Genomic DNA, 17368 nt, shown 5'->3' with positions numbered 1-17368 from the left:
CAAACAATCAAGATAATATCAACATGGTAGGCACTTCAAATTGATAATTAGCCTGTATTTGGATTGAATTCCCACCTCCAGAACCTGGTGTACTAGTATTCCTTTTTCGCTGCTTAATAAAATCCACATGGATAATGGCCTCTGAAACAAAAGCAGCCAAAGGCCCTCAGGGCACCTCCCACTACCTTACTCTCTCTCTCTCTCTCTCTCTTTCTTTTTCTCTGTCTCTCTACCTCTCTCACTTTCAGCCCCCACTGGTATCCAAATACAGCCCTTCTCTCTTTCACTCTTTGCGTTCATCTCTCCAAAATCGCCTTCCCTCCAAATCCTGTGAACCCTTTGCCCATTCTGTTGTCATTACTGTATTAAAAACAATTTGTAGAGCTAATAGTTGTATTTATGACATTAGCAGTAACAATAGTATATTAGCCACACTCTTGGACATAGTCTCTTTATTGGCATTAGTGTTGTGGTTGTTGGTGTTTGTGCACGGCACCATGGGTACCCTTGATTCTGTTTATTTGGGTAGTGTGGAAAGTGTTTTTTGCATAATGTGGAAGCTATTATCCAGGCTTTGGGGGTATCTGCTCTTATGGGCCTCAACTCTATTCTGCAGAGTCTCTTTTTCATTATGTTGTAGCTGGATGTTTATGACTGATGTGAACCTTTCCTTAGTGATACTGATGTGGCCACCTGAGCCTTTAAAACCCAGTTAACTGTTGTACAGTACCACAAGCTGTTCTGTGGATTTCTTGTAAAAACAGACATTGGATATATATTAAATGCTTAGTGTTTCATAATTGCCAGCAGTGTTCCTCCATAATCTGTCCTGAGATGTGGGAAGACCACAAATCAAATATGTTTCTGTGAAGAATTTACAACCAAAGCAGAAAAGCGTTTGATTTATGCTGAATTGATCGGCACCCCTCCTGGCAAGAGTTACTGTCGCGTGAGATCGAGACTGGCCTGATTCGAGGCTATTCTCAAATGGACGTCATTTATGAAAATCAAACCCTGCTGAGGAGACACAAGTAGGGATCCGCTTTTTTGGTCTTGTTTTCTTGAATTGGGCTGAAGGAAGAGGTCAGTGTTGACTAGGTTTGTAGCAGTACAACATATATGGAATTACACTGTATTATTTTAATGTGAATAGCATGTTAGTTTGTGACTAGTATGTTAGCATAGGTCAAACATGTTAGCTTGCAGAGTGTTGGATCTGAACACTGTAAATTATTGTACATTTATAATGTTTAATGCTCTAAAGTTGAAAACTAGAAACATTTACATAAGGTACATTCCAGTGCTGCATTTCAAATTTTCAAAATGCAGTTGTCTGTCTTTATTTGTGTTGGAGAAAGCACATGCCAGCCTTCATCATCCCAGAGCTGTTTACAGCTGGCCTTGTTATGAAGCAGTTTTACAACGATCAAGCTGAGGGAGATGCTAGCAGTAAAACATCTCATAAAACAGCAACCAAGGCTGAAGCAAAATACCCATCCTTCCTGTGCCACACAAGATTATGCAGTTTTAAACAAATAATAACTCTGATTAGTATAGGCAAGCATTTCTGCTACTGCTTACTTTTGTTTTACTATGCTATTCAAATTATGTGATTACTTTTTTAATTTCACACAGTGTCTTGTGGCTGACTTCCAACAATGTATTTCAGTGGAAAACAGCATTTAATGCATTTCAAAACAAAACCCTTAACTAAACAAAAACCCCTAAAGTGGCATAGCTGTCTAAGGGATTGGTCCATCTTTGGGAGATTGCCAGTTTGATCACTGGTGATGCCACAGCCATTCATGGCCAGGCATTTCAGAGCATAATTCTGTCTGGGTGGACAAGAAGACCCTCCCGCTCCCTCTCATTCAGCATTAGTGCTAACCAGTGTAGGCATTTGTTAACTGGTGTAAAAGATTTGGCAGTGACGTTGCATTTGGGGCATTTCAAGATCCAATTGGCTGGCTTCATTTCTGTTGGAGGAAGCACATGCCAGCCTTCATCTTCCCAGAGCTGGTAGCACCATGTAGTATCCTGCTTAGTACATGGGAATTGGAATTAACTAAATTGGGGAGAATATTGGGAAGAAAAAAAAGACTATAAGATGTCAAAATTTGTAACCATATTCTGGTTAGTGTTGGCAGTAACTGTGACTTCTAAGGGTTTCTGAGATCTTATGACTTTATCAGGTTGTTGCAGACATATTGTTGCTTAAAGATACAGTTTAGTAAGGATGCAGAATGGATCTGGATGTGGTGTAGGATGAGGCGGCATTTAGGGCTATTCCACTGAAACAGGCCTGCTTCATAACCAACTGATATTGTGACCCTTTTTGGGACAGCTGAGACCAGATTCTCTGTAAACGCACGTATGGATGCACACATACAGGCACATGTTGAAATGTGCACATGCATGCACACATCGACACTTAAAGCAAAACAACAAACAGGCTCAAAATTAACCCACTCGAGTGCAAAAGCTCATGTTCGCAGCAGCACAACTCGTACTAGATGTAAGCATCTTTTGTTTTTGTTTTTTTACATCTGTCTTTTATTAACAGCTTTTGTTGTCATTTTCAAATGCTATTTCCTATAATTGATCCAGTGTTGCACTAGTGTACAGAAATGATCTTCAGTATGTAGCCTAGCTCTGGACATTTGGACATCTGGACATTTCCAAGAAGGAACTCTTTTGCACTGCAACAAGTGCATGCCACAAATGATGAGAGCTTTTTTGAATAGCACGATCCAATATGTTTTTTTTTCGCTGCCACCCTGATGCATGCTCTCATAACACAGAAAAATAGGTCAGGCGAGCAAAGAGCAAGATTTTAAGTGTGTAGGAGAATCAAATGTTTTTTTAAAAAAGGTCTTACAAATACATAACACACTCCATTGAAACTACCTCGATTATGACTGATTATTTCCCTCCCGTGTGCGGAAAACACACAACGTCCACAGCAGCACTGAGTCCTAGGTCTTTCATTCAAGTTATTTAGTTGGGTAAATAAGAGCTCATTAGGCCGCTCTTGTTTCAAAGAACTGATTTGATTCCGCTGCAGCAATTAGCCTGGCTAGCGCTAATTCTCCTGGCTTTGCGTCGAGTGCGCCACTCTAATTAGATTCTGCTCCGAAGACGCACTGGTAGACTGCAGCGAACCCAGGCCTGTGTTAAAAACACTAATGAAGCCTTATTATACAGTTAAAAGAACAAATTTCATGTTTACACTGGTTTATATTGCCGATTTGTAAGCAAACAATGGCAGCCTCCAACTTTTAAAGCCCTGGGTCGCTGTTGAGCATATTTGACTTGGGTTAAAGTTGCTGTTGTATATGTGTCACTCTCACAGGTGTTGCCGGTTGTCTTTGGTTTGTCTACACAGGCGATGAGTTTGTAAGCTGAGAGTAGAGAAATACCACAAATCAAAACTGCTCACAGGATTCATAATAGGCTCCAGCAAGCGCTTTGATTCATACCACATGTAAAGCCATTTGTTTTTCATGCTTATTGTTTTATGTGGATCTTTTGTTTTTGACTTTTTAGTGCTTACTCTAGTTCTTTTCTGTGCATGTGTTTGCATTTTGAGGACAAAAATGTCCAGACTTAGTAGAACCAAAGAAACCAAGCAAGAGTAGCAAGAGTAACCCTATACAAAATCTATCAATCTATCTATCTGTCTATCTATCTATCTATCTATCTAGTTACATGTAGTTAGTAATTAGGTATGCAGTATTGCATAGATATACAGTATGTTTTTATGAGACAGTCACAGTATTGTGGAAATGTGTTACTGAAAAAACAAATGAATAATAATTAGCAAACGATGTGTGTGAAAGTGTGTTAGCTTAACCACTTCCACAACTATCTTTAGTATTTAAAGATGGAAACCCAGTATATAAAGTTACCATCCAGTGACTCCAAAACAAAGTATGTTTGTAACCTGCAGTGAAGCTACATTAGCGTTTCCTCATCGTTGCGTTATCCTCACGTTTGGCCTTTTCCACTCAGACTGACCTTTCATTCTGCTTCTGTAAGATTGTTTCCAATTCCTTAATCCCCTCTCATTGACACAGACACAAAAGCCAGCCAGCTGACATCTAATAGACACCTCTGCACTTTTTCTACACCCCCCCCCTTTTCCTCCCAATTTAATCACTTTTAGATCAGGCCCTCCACCCCCATCTTCCTCCACCCTAAACCTGCTGAGGACCTCTATTGTTCGATGTCTTGTTTTATTCCACCCCTCCCTCCGCCTTTGCTAGTTCTCTTGTTTGGTTCTAAATATTCTCATCTCCGAGTTCAGCCTCTGGTGAAAGATGTAGAAGTAGACACAGATGAAATGTGTTTTAATAGTTTGAAAACGATTCGTGCATTTTCTGTATGTCAGGGTTTTAAAGAGAAATAGGTCGCCAGCGTCGAGTTTTGTCACTCTGTTCCTAGCGGCTCCTTTCAGGCATCTCGGCTTACAGGTTGCTTGTTATTCCTGAGACCTGAGATCTTTTGGCCCGGGAGGGGTGTGAGAAAGTTCTGTTTGTGTGTGTGTGTGTGTGTGTGTACGCGGACTCATTCAGACATATTTAAACACCTTTTAAACACCGTCCAGTTATTACAGGTATAATTATACAAGAATTGTTTGCATGGTGATTTCCTACAAATGGTGATATGGAGAACTACAACCAGCTAAACCCACCATCAGCTGTATTTTATGCTTGATTTATTTGAACGCATTGGTATAAAACTCACTGGCATGTCATAAACTTTGAAATATTTTTTAATAACATTCAAATGTTAAGATCAGATATCCAGCGATTCAGATCATGGACAATCATACGCTAAGTTTAAGAGACAGCAGTGTTGACCCGTCACCAATTTCAGAAAGACCAACAGTGGTCAGATCAGCTTTTACAGCTCTGTACTCTTAGACGTATCTACTAACAACCTTCGTGCCGAAAGCACAGATGAAGCAGAGCTTTGTTTCGAGTTTCAGAGGTGCTTCGTTCAGAGGAAGTGCAGTGCTATCCTCTGCTGGATGTTGGAGCCCATGCTGGGACATGTCAGGAGGCTGTCGCCGGGCTGGCCGAGGATGGAATGTGAAAGTTCCCGCGGATACCGTGGGACTTCCTCTAAACGCCCCCCTTTGGGTTCTTGGCCTTTCGTTTTTTTGGCCCAGCAGGCCTCATCGCTAATGGTCCAACATCTGGATCTGTGCAGTAACCAAAACAAGGTGGTGAGAGCTGATGGAAAGAGGCAGTAGTAGCAGTGGTCCAAACAGGTCACCACGCTCTCTCCTTTCACGTTTTAATGGCTTGTTGAAAAGGATTGGTGCTAGCATAAACAGTTTCAGAGCAGCCTAGCGAAATTAAATGACCATCAAGTCATGAGGTCTACGGGTGTGTATGGCTGATCGAATGCACCTTGTGTTTAGGGTGGGGGTATGGCCTGCTTAAGTGATGGTTTACTGGTTATTCAACCTATGTATGTTACAGCCTTGATAGACAACTTTTGTGATAATCCTTTAAAGACAGAAGTTATTGCCAGTGAAAACTAACCTTTTTGAAATTCTAAAGGAATTCTTTCTCATCTGTAGCTTCATTGAAACAAGCAGAGAAATTATGATGGAACTGCAGATTCTTAAATTCTAAAAAGGGGAGATTTTTTATTCTAAACTGAATTGAGATGATTGTATGTGTAGTCTTGATTTTTATGTATTGTATAAATGTAAAAAACAACTAGGAGAAATGTCAGACATCCAGACCCAAAATGAAACTTGTTGATACTGAATACAAATAAAATGTTACAGTAATTTACCTCATAGCTCAATCATGTAGCTAAATATGTAGATGTTTATCATTGGTTCATTGTTTAGCCAGTTGAACTACATAACCATGTTTTGGCACAATGACATGGAAACATATTGGCATTGACAAATAATATTCATCTAAAAATCCTGTCAAAAGTTTAGATTTAACTAATATTTGAACACATTGAAAGAAGTTATAGAACACCAGAGGAGCAGAATGTGTCTTCCAACTATTTTTTTTAGTTATTGTATGTATCGACATCAGCTTGAAAAATATATTATATTGGCATTGGCCAACAAATCCTGTATTAGTGCTTCTCTGCTAATTAGATTTGAATAACAAAACAAAAATGTGGAGCACAGCGAAAATAATAACTCTTGATATGTGTGTGTGCGTGTGTGCGCATGCGTGACACTGTATTCAGCGCTGCTGCCCACACAAACAAAACTCTGACAGCTGTGAATTGGCGTATTAGCAGTATCCATTGCCCGCCACATGGCTGCTCCACATTGTGTGCTATTAAGCTGATCTAGCTGTTGTTAGGGTGAGCCTGGCCAGATTTGGGGGACTATTGTGAAGCAATTAAAGGGAGCAGAGGCACGCAGAGCAAGAGAAAGAGGGCAACAGTGAGAGAGAAAAAAATGTGAGCCAGCCAGAGAGAAATCAAGTACAGCGTGAGAGGGGACGTTAACAGGAATGAAGAGACAGGAAGAAATCTCCAGCGCATTCAGACGCGTCCCCGGGGCCGAGTTGCCACAGTAGCGTGCGGAGGTTCTCCGGGCTTTCTCAGCAGCGGTCCTTTGTGACAGGCTGTGTGTGGCCCACTTAATCCCAGCCTGTGAAAAAGATAATAACACACCATCGACCTCTACCTATCCAAGTTAATATAGGGTTAACCATATGCAGTTCACCCGAGCACAATCCTATCACGCGCCTGGTTGACCCCTAAAGAGTAGGACGCGTTCGGCCGTGTGGGAGGGAGACCGTTTCTCTGCCTCGCTCTCTCTTCCTGTCTGTCTCGCTTGCTCTCTCATCTCACACCCCCCCCTACTAAAACCTTTTTATTTTAGCAACACCTCGCTTCTCCGTCACTGAATCGCCATCTGTTTTTTTTCACCCCGCTGCTCAGTTCAATTTCATTCTTTTGGTCTGGCTTTGTGCATTTCTTTACTTCACTGTCAATTCCTATGTCTGTCAAGCACACTCTCTCTCTCTCACTGCTGAAGAAAAGTCACATTCGCCCCTCCTCCAAAACAGTATTGGCCCCAAGGGCTACCTACCACACAGCTCTAAAGGCTGGGGTGTATGTGAGTGTTGCTACAGGCAGTGGAACTGCTGGTGTGTGTCCTGTCAGAGGTGGGGTGGGCAGCCTGTGGGGAGGAAGGAAGCCCCCTTTCCTTTGCTGGAGATAAGACCAATCATTGGGCTGACTGAGCGAGTGTGTGTGTGTGTGTGAGTGTGACAGAGAGAGTTGAGGCCTGTCAATCAAGCCCCCATTGATTCTGCTGTCAATCACCGTTTGTAGGCTTCTTTCCCACAACTCCGTCAGGCCGCCTCACAGGAAGACTGCAATCATTTGCATCAGCCTCTCTCTGCATATAATTCAGCTGTGCCTACTTTACATTTCTGTGGTTAATTTATAGCACAAAAAGTCAGCGCTAGCCATTACTCATCATCATGTAAGCTTAATTACCGTCCATCTGGTCCTGTCGTCTAATTGACGTCTGAGAGCGACTTTGAGATGGTGGGAGAGGGGAATGAGGCAAACGAAGACGGGTCATGAAAAATGGATGGACGCATTCATTCATTGCTGCGTCTTCGCCAAATCCACCATGTCACTGGCAGCCCAAGAGTGATGGCCAGATGGGGGGCTGGACAAGCCTTGTTAGCTAAAGGTAGCTCAGCGATGGAATATGTCTTATGCACTGGCTTTCAGATGTGTATGCTGTCTCTGTGATGTCAAAACATCTTAGAGATTTTGGGCACCTGAGCACATTATTTAAAACCATTTATCTAGGCAATAAGAGCATTTTTCACAGTAATAACTCCAGATTACATTAGAACAGATGTAGGTAAACATAGATACAGTAAAACGTTACAGTAAACACAGTAAACTGCCCAGCTAAACATAAACAAATAATACCATTTTGACTAAATATGAGTGGATTAGAATGATGTAATTCAGAGTGGTGTGAAATGCTCTGCTGTAGAGAAACTCTAGAGTGGTTCCCAGTGGTGGTGAAGATTTTAATGATGATAAAATCTGTATTACAGAATGTTATGACATGAAATGAATATGCATACCCTGCCTGATGCCTGACACTGCTTTAAGATAAAGGATGTATATTTTTTAGACATATTTTGGCAGTGAGGTACATACACTGTGCTGTAAGACAAAATTTCCCCCATTAATAACAAAAATCAGTATCATATAAAATTGAGATGTGGAGATATTTAAAGCATAGCATGGTAACATTGTACACATGTGACCCCTGGTTCCTATCACCACCACTGTAAAGAAATCAGTGTCAATCAGTGTAGATATTTCTACAGTGTTGGTGTTTCACACCAAAACACTTGAAATAACTTTGTTTACATCTCGAGAAATAAATTGTTTAGAAATGTAAGGAAATCAGTGGAATTATCCTCAACAATACAAGATTTCCATACATATTAGTGCTTAATAGGAATGTATGGTTAATGAGTAGTAACATGAAGGTATTTTAGACTGAATATTTTCCCAGGACTGTGTGTGGGCATTTTGCACTGTGTGTATGTGTGTGTTTGTGTGTGCCAGCGTAAAACAGTTCCCACATGTTATTTCAATAAGTTTATCATGTCGGCACATCTGAAACTGAGAGGGGCTCGCAGCTTTTCCCATGCGAAAGAGATGGGCACTGCTTTGTTTTGCTAATAGAATGTTTTGCTCGTCGCACAAGCATGTGTGCATTTACGCGGGCGAGGTGTGCAAGACCTTATGTGTCGGCCTGATGATCAGTGTTTCCTGCTGAATGAAATTTTTGACCCAAGCCCAGAATGGTAGACAGGAAGGGCCCCTCCTATGGTATTGATGTCACTTCCTGCTTTGTGTTGCGCTCTCTCACAGGTGCATGAGACCGCCGAGGAGAAAAACATGGCTGTTCTCACCGTGTAGCACTCCTTTTTGATTGTCTTTCTTCATGTCTGGAAATGACAATGCTTTCATCACTGACCATGAGTTGTATTAAGCTTCAGAAGACGAAAGCATCAGACAAACCTAGGAGAGAAAAGGTCATTGTTGTAGTGATGGTGCTACTGGATTTGTCTTTGGTGCGTAGCATTGGTAAACAGAGAAACAGGAACTGAAAGTTTATGTGGGGTATCAGGTCACAGTAGACTGAGCTTTCTGAACAGGATGCTACCTTCAATAAGGATGGTTCAAAATTGTCTTCAATAAAATATTCATTTTTGCCTTTGTAGCACTTGGTTTTAGAGGTTTTATAAATAGATAAATAGACAGTCCTTTCTAATTGTAGTCGAGGGCTACACAGACACATTCTAATTGACAACATATTGAGTGTTTCTGTATTCACAGGGCTTCATGTCATGAGGGGTAGACATTGTGTATGTTAAGAACAATAGCTAATGGCGATGCAGTGTGACTGATGTTAGCTTGCTTAGTTCAGTGTTGGGGGCCTTAACCACCAATCCTGTGGAGCTTGGAGCATGTGGGTGGCTGTGTTTATTCAGTAAGCATTTTGGGCTGCGTAATTGAATAATTCATGAAAGCGTAATGTATGGAATCCTGGAGATTTCTGTATCCCCGGCTGTGTTTTTAGTGTCCCGTTAGCCAGGATCCCCCTGTGCTTCGGGCCCATTGTTGTGTTTCGATTCCACTTCCTGCGGGGAAAGGTCACCCGTGGCTCTGAAAAAGAGAGCGAGACCGGTGAATTATTCATGCCATTGACTTTGTGTCAGCAGAGAGAGAGAGAGAGAGAGAGAGAGAGAGAGAGAGAGAGAGAGAAAGACAGAGGGAGACAGGGGTGTACAGGGAGAAAAAAGCAAGAAATAGCACGAGAGAGAGAGAGAGATGCAACACGGATGTTTTATTCATTTATCTCATTTAGGATCCCTAGCTGCACCTTTTCTACCATTAAAAAGCCAGCGTTTACATTGGATGCTAATTTAGTTTAACTAATGCCCCTCCCAGATACTACTAAGCTTAATGCTCTATAAAAAAGCTGGTTTGCTAACTGCTTTGCCATTCTGAATGCCCCACATGGATTTTCTGTTTTTAGCAATAACCGCACAGGTAGAATCTCAAAAGCCTTCCCATCAGAATCTTGTGACTTGCTGAGACTAATTTGGCCTGAAACTGTTGACTTTCTGGGAGCAAACCGAACCCACTGGCTTTGTAGTAGCACCCAGAACTGCGCTGCGAAAGGCCCAGCACAGTGCCCTCAGGCTGTGTTTAAAGGGGCGACAGGCGCACACCCTCCTCCGGAGCGCAGGCTCTTTAGGGTTTACAAAGCATCATGATTGAGGTAGGGGCAAGGGGGAAATGGCCTTGCCCGAGGGTACGCTACTCACACAGATGTGCTCCTGAGTCTTCCCATTACTAGCCCCTCGTGTTGCACCTGGCAGTCAGCCTTTTGGAGCAGGGAAGGGGTAGGATATGATGGTTGTGCACTGGAAGGGGCAACATCGACCAAGGCTGTGGACCATTTGCTTTTTTTGCATGCTTGAAAATGGCCTCTTAATAACTTAAAATTGCGTTTTTGGAAAATGACAACAGTAGGTGAAATAATACTTATAATTTTGATTGATATAATTGTATAATTGTATATCAATATAAATGTTTATTACTGCAAGTTCAGTTAAACAGTGCATTACCGAATGGCATATCTGTCAGTTTTTAATTGTAACTTAATTGTAACTTAAACACAAATAAGCAATAGAAAATCCCAGCCTTAAATAATAAAAATATTGTAGCACTGGAAGTGGAACTTCCTAGAATTCCTTTGTGGTTTTGTTTTCTGATTACTACCTCTAACTTTTCATTATATGTTATTTATTCTTAGCTTACACAACAGGTAGCACCTACAACATGTTATAAAAAATGTGCTTTAAATACATCTTACATGTTTGTAATACTAACCGGGTGTTTTGTGTTTAGCCTGTGTTGCTCCGATATATGTAACCAAAGAGTGACTCGCACTGGGTAGTGAGTCTAGGTTGTGCTCCATTTTATTCATATTCATTCAAAGCATGTGACATCAACTTTTAGAATGTATTAATAATGTGTTGGTGTTCTCTGCCTATTATTTTTACTTTGTTGTATCACAGAACCTGTGATGAACTTCTGCAATGAGACAATGTCTCAAAGATCTAATCTTTAAACTGCAGATGAATCTGATGATCTGACTTTTCACATAAACATGTGAAAAGGATTTCACTGCCAGAATGCAGTGTTCCTCTTGAAGGAGAAATGAGCCAAACTCCAAGCTGATGTTTGGCTGGATGCACAGCACTGACCTGCTCTCTCTATGCCACCCTCTCGTCCACACATTAACTCTGCAGGACTCCCTGTCCAGTCAGTCCGCAGTGTAAAGTGAAGTAGGCTCTTGGTGGATGATGGAGCTGTGGTTTGGACAGTCCCCCCCCCACGTCGGCTTTTCGGCACCCGCGCACAGAGCCGCACTCACTCTGAGGGCCATTAGCTTCTCGCATGCGTGGCACCCCCTCTGCTACCTGACCTCAATGTCCGCTTAGCCATGAATGAGCCACTGTGTGTGCCCCCCCCTTTCAAATCGCTGCCATGCACCCACCCACCCCCGACCGAGTACGTTTTCATTAGCAATGTCATTAAAAAGAAAACGGACGCCGTTAGCTGAGAAATTTGACCAGGCCCTCTTCGTCAATGGCCAGATTCAACCAGGCCTCTGACCCCTCCCCATGTAATGGATGCTGATAATTTGCCCCTGCAAGGCAGTGTGCGAGTGTGTGTCTATGTGTGCATGAGCTTGTGCATGCGTAATTTCATTAGGACAGTAAGTGGCAAACATACCTGGCTGCTGAGTATTTTTTCCCCTCTGCCGTAATTTAGCAGCTCTCTGGGTGCATATCGCCACGGTACTTTGCCGTCAAGAGGAGGCCTGTTTTGAAACGACGCTTTTGAGGCATCGCTCGCTCTGGTTTTTCGGAGCCGCTCCCATGCAGACAGGGCTTCAAAAGCCTGTCAGGAAACACGTTCAGATGGCTCTCCATCAATGTGCTATTTATTCCCATACTCTCTGCCTCCCCTATTGCATTAGAAAGAGACATGGTGGAGGGAGGGAGCGAGGTGGGGGTGGAGCTTTTAGAGCGCAGTGACACATTTTAAGTTTTTTTTTCAGTTTTTGGAACTTGACGGAAGGTTCCTGAGGGGTATGATCCACTTGCTTGCTCTGGTGGTCTCAGAGTGGCCGCCCGACCTTTCCATGGTGGACCCGGCTTTGAGTGACAGCTAGGGGTCTGGGGATTGCCGGACCTTGGGGAATTGGTGCACTGTCACCAGCCAGACAAGGCATGATGGAGGATGCTCCAGAGGCTGTCACTCTCTTCAGCAGACAATAGGGACCAAGCTATCAGTTTGCTGGAAATAAATATGATAAAGCCTTAGAAAGAGACATCTCCACCCCCTCCACCCCCCAACTATTTGTCTTGTTTCTTTCATTGAAGGATATGCATATGAGCAAATGGAATATTCTCACATATCGTTTTTACAGAGCAGGATGCATTTGTGGTTACCTGTAGATTCTTCCACTTGGGTCGTAGGGACTTTGGCAAGGAAGGTGACACGGAGGTGGCCTTATTATTCTCAAGCCCAGTGTATGTGTAAGATGCTTCAGTGCTAGCGCCTCGAGCGAGTACAGTCTGATGTAGCTCTGAAATTCTCTTTACTTTCCTTCTGCCTGTCTTTGTTTTGCTTTTTTAAGGCAGGTCGATGCCATGGAGGAAAACCCCTTGAGGATTGTGGGGCGCCATGATTGACAGGCCGAATGTTTGGCTGTTTTCAAACTTGTCAGCCGTTGTGCTGGACCTCAGCTTCTTGTGAAATCTGAGCCAACAAAAGTTTTAAACTGCACATTTCGTAGGCAAGCAATTACAGACTTACATCACTCTTAAACATCGACAGTAAATTCTTGAGGAATCTTAAATAGACGTGTTGATAAGTACTATATTAAAGGTTGCACTGAGAACATAAACAAGGCTAAGCATGTTTATTGTGTGTCATGGACTGAGTCAGGTTGAACGTCAGCACTCTGAGCTGCACTGAGGGGATCTAAAAGCATCTGTTTTGGTGCATGAGAGGGGTGGAGATGTATGTGTTGGGGGGGTGGGCGTGTGCGAGGTGGCAGTCATGCATCACTCTATTATTAATAGCAGGGTCCAAATAAAAACGCAAACCTTGTCAGATTTAACGGATGGCTGCGTCCATGCTGCTGGTCCTGTCCAAGAGAGCTGGTGGGGTGCTAGGGACCGTGCTCTGCCAGCCTTGCACAAACATGTAACTGTTCATGTATGTGTGCGAATTTTTGGCTCTGCCTGCAGGAGGGTATGAGTGGGACACTTGGTAGGCAGTGGAACTGATGCTATATAAGTGATGCAGCACTGTAAAACATGCCCTCTTTTCCTTGCCAGGGTACAGCGTTGTCTGCAACTGGGACAGGAATGAAAAATGAGTGCCCTACCACAGTAGTGGGATTATTTTACTGAACTACCTGCTCAGACAAATGACAGTTTGAAAAAACAACAGATATAAAAGCATGTATCAACAGCCTAGCATTTTGTTGTCACTGAGTTTCTTATATTAGAGTGTTTTGTTTGGATTCCTTACAGCTGCTGCCACATAGTCACTTAGTGTACTTAACTCAGGCAGTAAATTGTGTTATCCAGCTCTCAGCAGGCTCTTGCAGTCTGTGATATGATTCATTTCTCTGTCATGTTGCTTTTTGAGCTCTATGTAGCTCTGAGTAGAGAGAAGCCTTTTTGAGCGTGCTTGGCTGGGCAAGGGAAAGCTGGTCTGGGGCGCCGTAATGAGCTGCTGGTTCAGGGTGGGGGTGCCACCTCCCTGTGGCAGCCTGTCTGGACCGCTTTGCCGCTGGATAATTAGCGGGCGGGTGACGCTGCAGTCATCTGATGGAAAGAAGGCTCATCCCTCTCTGTCTTCTTGTTTGGTTCAAGTCCCTCCTCTGCAGTGAAAGCGGCAAAGCATGAGCTTGCATGGTGGTGAAACATTCTAAGATTGGGATGAAGAATCATCTTTGTATCTTTGTAAGTTGGATGTGGCTTCATTTGTTTAAAGTGTATATACTACTTGCCTTCACTTCGCCTTCTTTTCTGAATGATTGCCTTGGAGTAATTTCAGACGTTTTTTTACCCCATCATTTACCCTGTGGCGCCTTTGTTCTGCATAAATTGGTGACATGTCAGGGTGACTTGTCTATTTCAACCCCAGGCCTTCAGCGCTTTTTTATTTGTTGTTTCTTTTTATGTCCTTTTGTTTTTCCATCTATGTTTTTGGATGCTGGTTTTTAAGGCGATGCCACAGGAGGAGCCGCAGCCACCGAAATTGAACAGCGTCATCAAGCCCGGGTCATATTTCTGGAGCTCTAGCTTTTCTAGAGTGTGGAGAGAGGAGCAAGGTGCCCTCCTCTGTCAGTGCCAGAGCTTGTGTGTCCTCAACGCAGCTCCATGTCCTCAGGCCGTTCCCTTGCCCAGGCTGGACCGTAATAAGAGGAAGAAAGTCCATAGTCCACCACAGCTGGTGCTCCTGCTGCTCAGGCCAACTTAAATGCATTCATCTGCTTCCTCACAACTTCGCCACTCCACTATTCTATCCAACTTGGCAAAGTTGTCTGTTTGTCAGTGCATGTAAACAAATCTGATGCCGAGGGCACACTGACAAACCAATAGGAGAACGATCGTAGAATGCACCGCTGCCTTTCTGACCAGCATCCCATGCTCTTGTCCTTGGTGGGGGATGATGTCATATGTCTGGCGATTTCGGCGGCCCCTTTGTGTGGATCAGTGGACCCTTCCTGTCTGACAGGTCTACTCTGAAATCGTGAGCAGAGGGGGGTTACAGAGGCGACTTCCCCTTTGAAGTGCACCAGGAAGACAGGGCCATGTCCCACCGAGCTCGGCATTGTTATCCATGCTCACACTATCCCGTACAGCTGCCCAGATCGATGGCCTTATTCACCATTATGCATTGACCTGCAGCGCACGGACTAAAAAACAACAAACATATCCTGCCCTGGATTTTTTGGACAATTTTGGACCTTGGCGTAGGCCTTATGAGAGAGGGATGTGCAGTGCCAATGTACCTGGGTGAAGCTTTTAACCTGAAGATAAAGTGCAGTCCAACAACAATCAACAGTGTTTTCCCCCAAAAAATCTCTTTGCCATTTATCAGCTGTAAGTAGAAACAAAGGAAACTTGGAAATCTTCCTGATTGTCTGATGACACCTCACCTTTTCTGTGGCACCAAACAAGAGTTTTGGGAGTGTGAATACAAATTAGCATACCATCTTCTTACAGAACAAGCATTGCCTCTTTGTCATGCAGGAAAATAATACTGACAATGATTAGAATTAGTTTTATGCTGAATAAATTGTGTCGTTTCATTGCTTAAATGTTTAGTTACATTACCATTTGATGATGATGGTACTAAAACTGATATGGTCGTGGTATGGTAAAATGGTGAAAACAGCAAATTGATTCAGCATATAAAATACTAATAAAGAATAATCATAACAGTAACAATTGCGTGATGTTACAATGGATTTAATTTCTCCAGACACCAATTAAAAACAGCAGTATCTGTCGCAAGTGTTGACTAGAGTGTGACTACACATTGTCAGTTTTCAGTTTTTTGCTCTTCTCCCTCACACTCCTCTCTCAGATCCCATCACCTGAACAACAGAGCAGTAGCCTTTGCCCTGGCCTCTGCTTGCGTTTGGAGGATATTCGCATGGAAACTTGATAAATCCGCAAAGGAGCTTATGCAAATCAACACGGAAGATTAAAGATCAGACGTCCCTTAAACCAATTTCGCGCAGGTTGTGGAGCTTTTGCCCAGGTCTTGTTTATCTGTGTTATTGTTATTATTGTCAGTCATTGAGCCTTTACTGTTTGTTGCTGGATAATGAGGGTGTTTAGGCTGAAAAGGCATGCATTTTGGTGACCTTCCTTTATTGGCCTTAGCGGCAGATGGTTTATTTACTCTGATCTCTGTGTAACGGTTTGAAATCAAAACAAAACACATCAGTGCAGTGAACAGCGGCAAGTCAGAGGGACTTTCCAGCTTAAACGTCTCAGGAGTGTGCAGCATTACAGAGAGACATGTGGCTCAGCAACATCAATTGCTGCTCATCGATTGAGACTAAATGCCAAGGGCAGGCACCCTCTCGCGGTCCTCCGCATCCAGTGTTTTAAAAAGAAAAAAATTGCCCAGCCTTCATGTTTAGTCTTCTCCTAAGGGCAGAATAAAAAAAGAGAAACATAGCAATTTTCTAATTCAGTCACATAAAGCACTCCCCATGTCAGCTGTCAGACAGGGAGCTTAGCCGAGGGGTCAGGGGTCGCGACGCTGCTTTCATGAGAGCGCTAATCGATTAGCCGTCAAGGCGCCGCAGCCTCGCTCAAGTGGCAAGACCGATGGCAGGCCACCTGGGTCCCATTTCAATAATTGCTCACCGCCTGGGGTATGCCACCTTCTTCTCCTCCTGCTTCAGCACGACGGAAGGAGAGATGAAGAACATGATGAAAGTGAGAAATAAATAGTAGTGTAAGAGGAACAAAATGCCTCCTTGTAGACCACCCTGCCAAGCTGGCACGAGTGAAAGTGTAGAGGATGGTATTGATTAGCACGTTGGCTAGTGGTAATTTGGTCTGAATTTATCATGTGACCCCACTGAGGTTAAGCACAGAGCTCTTGTAGCCTCATCCACTCTCAAAGGAAAGGTTATTTACTCCTCATAAGTCAGGCCAATACCTGCAATTTAAAATAAAACGAGTGCTCTTGATCCCTACTCTTGTACGTGGCACATTTGGCCAAGTAGGCCTCCCTCCAGGGCCAAGCCAATATTGAGAATACGGCCTCTTGAAATGTAGCTTGAAATTGTTACATCGCAGACCTCGGAAATGACAGACGACATTACATCAAAAGACATATGTGGGTGCCGTTGCTGGAAAGAATGCGTAATGCATGCCACATTGTCCTCTGTGTCTGCTCTCGTCTGGCCTGTCGCACTACTAGGATTAAGGAGGATGCTGGAGGATTAATTATAAGGGTAGGATAAGAATCAGATTAAAACAATGATGAAGTTCAAAGGCCGACATGAGAACACATGTGCGTTTCAGTCTGTCAAAGGAAATGGCTACATTTCCCTTGCTGACAAATGTCAGGGACCTGCGAGATAATACAAGGAAACAGAGCTATCCATCTTTCCTGAGAGCCTGTGGCGAGAGGTGTGTTTTTTATTGGTTGTCTGTGAAGACGAAATGGTTAATCCTGAAAAAAAACTGATCTTGCTCAG

At 43.2% G+C, this 17368-nt stretch overlaps 1 protein-coding gene across 4 annotated transcripts in view; it reads left to right on the top strand.

The window, feature by feature from the left end:
• Positions 1 to 17368, top strand: part of ebf1b (EBF transcription factor 1b) — a 112152-nt gene that overhangs the window by 14520 nt on the left and 80264 nt on the right. The gene's annotated exons all lie outside the window — the stretch shown is intronic.

This window comes from Salminus brasiliensis, chromosome 18 (genome assembly GCF_030463535.1).
Source record: "Salminus brasiliensis chromosome 18, fSalBra1.hap2, whole genome shotgun sequence".
Lineage (NCBI taxonomy): Eukaryota > Metazoa > Chordata > Actinopteri > Characiformes > Bryconidae > Salminus > Salminus brasiliensis.
This window is presented reverse-complemented; position numbering and strand designations above follow the sequence as displayed.